Below are 7,989 nucleotides of genomic sequence, written 5' to 3' on the forward strand. Positions count from 1 at the left end.
CCATGTACAACTTTGTTCCTTCCTGAGTGCCTAATCGGAGGAAGCTAACAATGTCTGTGTTTAAGAAAGAAAAAAAAAAAAAAAGCCTTCCACTTTGTTCTCCTAAGTTACATGCTCTCCAAGACTCTAAAACAAAGGATTTCTCCGCCAGAGAAAGATAAGGGCATGTTGACATCAAATTGAGTTTGTAAGTCTCCCTGTGAGCTAGAAAATTCTTAGAGTGAAACCTGTGTACACAACAAGAAACTTGGGGCTGGCGTTTGTTATTTAGTTATTTTATGATATAAAATATATATGATGGGCTAGAGAGGTGGCTCAGAGGATAAGAGCACCTACTGCTCTTCCAGAGGTCCTGAGTTCAATTCCCAGCAACCACATGGTGGCTCACAACCATCCATTATGAGATCTGGTGCCTTCTTCTGGTGTGCAGATATATATGGAAGCAGAATGTTGTATACATAATAAATAAATAAAATCCTTAAAAAAATAAAAAATATGACATAAGCTCTTCAACTGGCATCTCTCCTTCCACTAATACCAGTTCCCTCTGAGCTCAGAAGAGGCTTCTCTTAGTGGCCTCCTGGATGGCATTCCCGTTTCTAGCCTCTCTTTCACTCTCAATATCATATTGACCTCCCTCTAACTCAAAAATTATTAATGACTCTCATGACCCAATAAGTCCAGCTGCTCAGTGACATCTAACCACAGCCTATCCTTCCAGACTCCTATCCTTCAATCCATTTCACATGAGTCAAGCAAAGGAGACCTCGTCTCACTCACAGTGCCTCTTTCTGTTCATTTCAGCCAGTCTTGGATGGAGCACACAGGCAGCCTTCCCCAGATGCAGGTCCTTTTGGCAGAAAGACCAGGCCTTGTCCGTATAACCCTGAGGGAATGGAGACCTTCTTTCCTGTCTTCCCTTGGATAATTACATTAATAACCACATGGTTGATATCAGACAGAGCTTATGGTTCCTGTGTTGGATGGAAAGCAGTAACACATCTATTATAATCATGGTTAAGCCTTCCTTACCAGCCCCATCCGTGCCAGGCGTGGTGCTGAAAGGGTCATAGATGTTAATTACCCTATTGGATTCTCATGCTAACCTTCAACTAGCATTAGCTAAGTAATAACTTGAGAGTGCAGGGGGTTGCAAAAGCTAGAATATGGTCCACAGAATTCCCTGAAAATTCTTTCACTTCCATGGTTCTGTGTTCAGAATCTTTTGTAGCAATTTATACAACTTTAAAGCCAGGCTTAGTGACACACACCTGGAACCCCAGCACTTGTAAGGTGGAAGCAAGAGAATCAGGAATTCAAAGTCATGCCTGGCTGCTAGTTAGTTTGAGACTAGCCTAGGTATGTGAAATCCCATAAAAACAAAAACAAAAACAAAAACAACCAGGGACTGGAAAGACAGTTCAGTGTTTAAGAGCACTGGCTGCTGTTGAGAAGACCCAGGATCAGTTCCCAGCCCCTACAAGGTATATCACCACCTCCTAAACTCCAGTTCCAAGGAATCAGACCCTCTTTTGACCCCTGGAAGCTCTCACATAAAAGTGGTGTGTATGCAAAAACTACATGTATACATATAAAAATAATAAAACATATTTTATTTAAGAGCCAAAAGCAAAGATAGCAAAATATACTTTTATGTAATGATTATCTTTAAATGAAGTATAATTTTATGTCACCGAGTCTGTACACATTCAGTCCATACTCACAGGTCCCATTCTAGGAGACATCAAGGTAAATGTGTATGGAGGAGAGTGGCAGAAATAAGAAGACAGACCATAAGTCAGCGAGGTGGAAGGGAAACCAACCTCCCGCATCCATCCTCTGACCTCCATGAGCTCCACAGGTATGTTCTATCACACACACACACATTCATTTCAGCCAAGTTCCCAGACTTGATGATGATCATGATTAACAGAACCCCAGACCATTTCCTCCAACTTTTCCTTACCCGACTGTCTTCCCTCCTGCCTCCCCAGAGAACAATTTGTAGGAGTTGATTCTTCCCCTGTGTGGATCCCAGGGATGGAACCTTGTCCTCAGGCTTGGAGACAGTTTCCTTTGCCTGCAGTGCTATCTTGACAGCCCTCCTTTTTAAATGTTATCTGCAGATTTCTTTACACTAGCTAACATTTTTATTCACATTCTGTTCCCTTGCAGATTGTCCATCTGTCCCAAGACAATATAAGCAACAAGAAAACAAGGTCTCTCTACCCGTGTCTCTGATGCCTGGGCCTTGTACTTAATAAATCGCCCTGTTTAGGGTACAAAACGCATACCCCAAACTACAGAAGACAAAGGGGGCATGTGGAACTGACAGAATTGCAGTTTATACAGAAGGAACCCGGAGGGAGAAGTGTCAGGTACATTGAGACTCATGAGGATAGCAAAGGAACTAGTGCAGGGGGGTGACCTGGAGTCAGGTAGACAGTAAGCACTCAATAAAGGAAGCTGTTCGGTTTTTATAATCTTGCGTTGTTATCCAGGAAGATGAACCGGCCCCTAGGATTTGACAGTGTTCTTGAAGCATTCCATTCCTCTTGGCTCACTCTGACCCCAGAAAACAATTCTCCCTAGAGCCCGAGAGCCGCCCCTCCTGCCAGCCAGACCAGCCACAGTCCCGCATCTGTGTGCTTTAGCAGCGCCACCCCCATCCTGCTACTTCTAAAACCCTAGGCCAGAACTCCCTGCAGGATTGGCCTCTGCTTGCTTTGTTCACTTTGTTTGCTTTGAAGCCCTTCGCAGGCATTGAGAAATCAATAAACTCGGTTGCTGCTGACCCCGAGCGCGGCTCTTTCCCACTCTCCTCTGGGAGGCTGGGTTCGCTCCAGCCCATTGGAGCCCAGCTCTGCCTGCAAACGAAGGTCCTTGTAAGTAATCAAGAAGCACAGGTTTAGCTGACTGGGGATTCCCTACCCAGGCTGTCATAAGATGAAATGGAAGCACGCGGTCCAGGTTTGCGTGATGAATAAGCCTCAAGTTAGGCTTGCTTCGATAGGGTTATCAGTCACTGAGCAAGTTAATTATTTAGGAGAGCGCTTTTTATGGTGGGGTTTCATTTAAATTTTGCCCCTTGATGTACGTATATAAAAATGACTAATCTGTTGGACACTGCCATTGTGCGCCAACATCTATCACTATCGAGCCTCTTTTTCATAATTGGTTTATTAATTATAGCATCTTAATGATCTGTTTAAAATAAATAAACCATTTGCACCATTTCAAAGGTATTTTGTGAGGCTCAGCTGATATTAAAATAGCACCGGCCTTATGTGCCTCTTCAGCAAGTGACCTAATTAGTTAATAAAGTAATTGAATATTAAAAAGGATGTTGCAAGTGATTAAAATTTAAGAGCCTTCAGAATGTTATTAAAGCTATAAATCATACATCAGGGTTTTAATTTGCATAGCTACGGAATTACTAATGGTCCCCGGTGCGCAGGGGGGTTTGGCAATCAGTCCCTCAATAAAATGTTGGTGATATTCAGACACCAAATTCTTTCAACCTCTTTTCAGAGCCATACAGAAACATGCTCTTTCCAAATTAAAAGTCTAGCTGTTGACACTGCAGTGTGTGCCCTCTGGCAAGTATGTGCATTCACACATCAACCACGCACCAAAGGAAAAAGGAAGAAAGAAAGAAAGAAAGAAAGAAAGAAAGAAAGAAAGAAAGAAAGAAAAGAAAGAAAGGAAGGAAGAAAGAAAGGAAAAAGAAGAAAGGAGATAGAAAGAAAGAAAAAAGTGAGAAAGAGAAGAAAAGATGAAAACCTTCTTGTCCAACTCCTGTGCCAGGCATTGGGCCTCATGAGAAGCAAAATAGATTTATCCCTCTGCTTAGAGATTTCATTCTGTAACTGGACATTATCAGTCATGTTGTCCCCTCTTTGGATAATTATAAAAGATGCTGAGGAGTTATGAAGGAAAGATGTGTCCTGGCAAATGAGACCCTGTCTGCTGGACTAGGGAGGGAACACCTAATTACAGGTCGAACCTGGGCTTTACTGTATAGGCTTTGGGTGAGGCTTGTCCAAGCAGGACATGCTTGAATCTAACAGTAGAGTGTAGGAAGAAAGACTGGCTGAAATAGTTGTTCTTTCAACAGTCATCATGCTTTCCTGGATATAGGAATCCTGACTGTGTTAGGCTATATGGCTAACACAGTGCTCAGAGAACATAGATCCAGGCCTAGGGACGGCCAGTCATTGTAATCCTATTCCACTCTGCCTATGGTTTGTTTAAGGTAATTGTATTTTGAGGAATGCTAGGAAGCTTCTAGAAGAATTTTCTTTTTGGTGGGAGGGTCTCTTTTCTGTGCCTTTGGATGATATCATAAGTAGAGGTGATATTTGGAGCTAGAGCAGCCATACTGAGACCATGAGGTAGAAGTCAAAGGAAATGAAACAATATCATTTACACACACTCTCTAAAGTCAAACTCTGGTATTGCTCGTTTTTTGTTTTTTTTTTTTAAACTAGAAATGGAAATTAAGCTTTTTGGTGTGTGTAGGTGGGTGTTCAAGGACAGGGTTTCTCTGTGTGGCCCTGGCTGTCCTGTAATTCTCTCTGTATAACAGGCTGGCTTCAAACTCAGAGATGCACCTGCCTCTGCCTCCCAAGTCCAGAGATTAAAGGCATGTGCCACTGCCACTCAGCCAAGTCAAAGTCAGTACTGTCTCCCATGCCCCGTGGGTAGAAGCATGCCTGTTCCTCCTAAGCACTCAGACTGCCTGAGAGAGCATAGGGTATTGTTTCCAGGGTCTGCATTAAAGCACACACAGAAAACACAGTACACACTGGGATAAATTGGAGGGGATCTGAGATACACATATGGGATCTGGCAAAAGACCCTCAGTCCTGTTTTTCTTCCTAAACAGGCTGTTTCTGTGTAGCCCGGGTTTTCCTGGAGTTCACTATGACACCAGTCTGACATCGAACTCACAGAGATCTGCCTGCCTCTGCCTCCCTAATGCTAGAATTAAAGGGTACCACCATGCCAGGCAAGTACTCTTAATATTATAAAAGAAAATCAAATAGCCAGGGTTGGTGCATGCCTTTAATTCAAGCCCATAGGAGGGCGAGGCAGGAGGACCATGCATGGGCTGAGGGCAGAAGCTAGCTAATGACTGGAAGACCAAAAGGGGCTTTGCTACAAACACACTAGCTTTGCACTTGTTGTGGCATCAAATGGGTGGTGGGTTACATAAGAAGTTACAGAAGGGTTATGGACAGTGAGGGGGATAGAATCTGAGGGCTTGGAGTAAAAGGTGCATGAAAATAAAGCCCTGGGTTTGTTCCAACTTAATAGCTGCTCTTTATGGCTTCCAGAAAGGTCTTTGGTGTCGAGATTCCTGCAAGGATAATAATTTTATCAAAATGAAATATGAGATGTCCAGGTCACTGGTCCTATGCTCCCCCACTATGGCAAATTGATTTTATTTTTCAGAAGCAAATGTTTCCTAATACTATCTTTGCAGCTGACATTTGATTACTGCCCAATATTACGAAGCACATGCTGACTCTCTACAACATTTATTGCCATGCTTTGTTGATTGATATGGCTGTCATAGGAGCTGTTTATAGATGGCCTGACGATGGACATTTTAATTTGAATAGTTACATATGTTAATCTGGACTCCCAATTCACATTCCTCGATTTTCCTTTCTCGGCTTCCTTTTATGTCGAAGTTAAAAAGTAAGTCAACTTACAGGCAAACAGTGGCTAGATAAAAATGTGGCAGGTGGCTGCTCATGACCAAGGCAGAAACTGTGAAGACGCTCTGAGTTACCTGAGTGGTGGGCACACCGGGCCAGGCAGTCACAGGAAAGCCGACGTAAGCATTGGGATGGGTTCTGACCGTGGCAATAGCTCGTGAGAAGCCATCCTGGAGACCAGTAACTAACGTGTGAGCTGCTGCTTGCTGCCTCCAGAGTGTACTTTCCATGTGACTCTAATTGGCCCACACAGGAATGAAACCATGACCCTTCCCTCATTAGCCACATGCTCAGACCAGCTGAGCTAGCTCGCACGGGGTCACTGGGGTCTCTTGTAGGAAATTACCATTCCAGTGCCCTGTGGCCCTCTTGTAACCCCAACTAATGAATGTCCCATGGAGCCTAACGTCCTTCCTGGGGAAGCATGCAGCTCCCCCAGCAGCACGTGTGATGTTCTAAAGGTTTAGCCCAGGAAGAGCTAACTGAAGGAGCACAGAGAATTTGGGGAGCCAAGGAATAGCCTCACAGACACCTGCATGCTGGAAGGAAGGGGGAGGACACAGTACCAGTGTGGTGGAGCTGGTCTCAAGACCCAGGGGAAACTGCAGAAAATCACACAGAAAGTTCAAGTTCAATGGCAGGCACCACGGGTATGCTCTATAACATTAGCAGCCTATGTCACCAACATTTTAAGATTTATTTATGTGTATGTGTCTGTGTCTGCCACATGTGTGCAGAGGTTCGGGGAGGCCACAAGTGGCCATTGGATGCCCAGGAGCTGGAGGGATAGTCAGTGTTTCTGGGGTTTGAAGTTGTGTCCTCTGAAGACTAGTAAACCCTTAACCACAGAGCCATGTCTCCAGCCTCTACTGCCAAATTTTAAAGATGAAAATGGTGTGTGCCTATTTTAGAGATGAGGAAACTAAGGCTTGGAAGTAATTAGTAAGAGTCAAAGATCCTCCCAGGAACATCACATTGTGGAAATGAATACACCATGAAATAGAGAGCTTTACTTTGCTGGGGCATGCTGCCTCACCACAGGCCTGAAGCAACGGAGCAAATCAATCATGGGCAGGAACCTCCAAAATTATGGGTCAGATAAACCGTCCTCTTTATAAGCTGACCAACTTGGGTTTTTCGTTGTAGTTAATGAAAAGTAAACAAACATAGCCACAATCCTGTTTTTAGTGATTCTTTTGAAAATCGGCTATTATTTCACACCACATTTCTCTTCACCTTGTTGCTAGAAAATCCTGCTTCAGATAGAGCAGGGAAGTCTTTTTGGAGACCTTGGCATGTGTTAGGTAGATAAACATTGACACACACCTATCCCAAAACAACAGACTTCCTCGGTTAATTACAAATGTTTGTTGACTCATGAACATGTTTGCATCCAGTTCTGGAGCAGCCACTCCATTCCTGGGATGGAAATCTAAAAACAGTAGCAACCACTGTCTCATGCTGAGAAACAAGGGCTTCAAGGCAGTATAGTGCAGGGGCCAGTCTCCTGCCAGCAGGGGGAGATGAGAAGAGTGACAGACATCCTGAAGCAGGGATACTGCGGAAACTTTTTCTTCACTCTTTTCTACATTCATTCCCTCCCTGGCTGAGCTTTAGATTAGGTAAAGACAGGAATCACATTGCCACAGGGCGGACACGGATTTTTTGTCGTTGTTGTTCTTTCTGGATGTCAAAACTTGTACACATTTAAGGATGGATTGCAGCTGGGGCCGCAGGTCCTTCTGAGCCCCAATGAGGCAATTTTCTTTAACCCACTGCCACCTAGTGGCAATTGAGCAGACTGAAAAAGACACTTAGTTCTATCCAAGACTAGAAGACAAGTTTTGTTTTGTTTTTAAGTTCCTGCTTACCCTACCCAGAAAGCCAGGGTAAAGACGTATTTATTTACTGGCTTTCCACACCCCGGACAATCTCTGAGGTATGAAACAAACTGGGAATGACCAGACCTAGATCTGTGAGGCTTGCCCGCCCCCTCTTTTTGAGACAGGGTTTCTCTATACATCAGCCCAAGCTGACCAGGCTGGCCTCAAACTCAGAGATCCACCTGCCTCTGCCTCCCAAGCGCTGGGATCAAGGCATGCGCCACCATCACCTGGCTTCCCTCTCCCCTTATGTAGTGGTTAGGAATTTGCAAATGCAGTTGAGCTCAGGTTAACCCGTGTCTTTTAGAGGAGCACTGCACGGCAATTTAACTTGAGAAAGTGTGTGTGTGTGTGTGTGTGTGTGTGTGTGATGGAATCCA

This window comes from Cricetulus griseus, chromosome 7, assembly GCF_003668045.3.
Source record: "Cricetulus griseus strain 17A/GY chromosome 7, alternate assembly CriGri-PICRH-1.0, whole genome shotgun sequence".
NCBI lineage: Eukaryota > Metazoa > Chordata > Mammalia > Rodentia > Cricetidae > Cricetulus > Cricetulus griseus.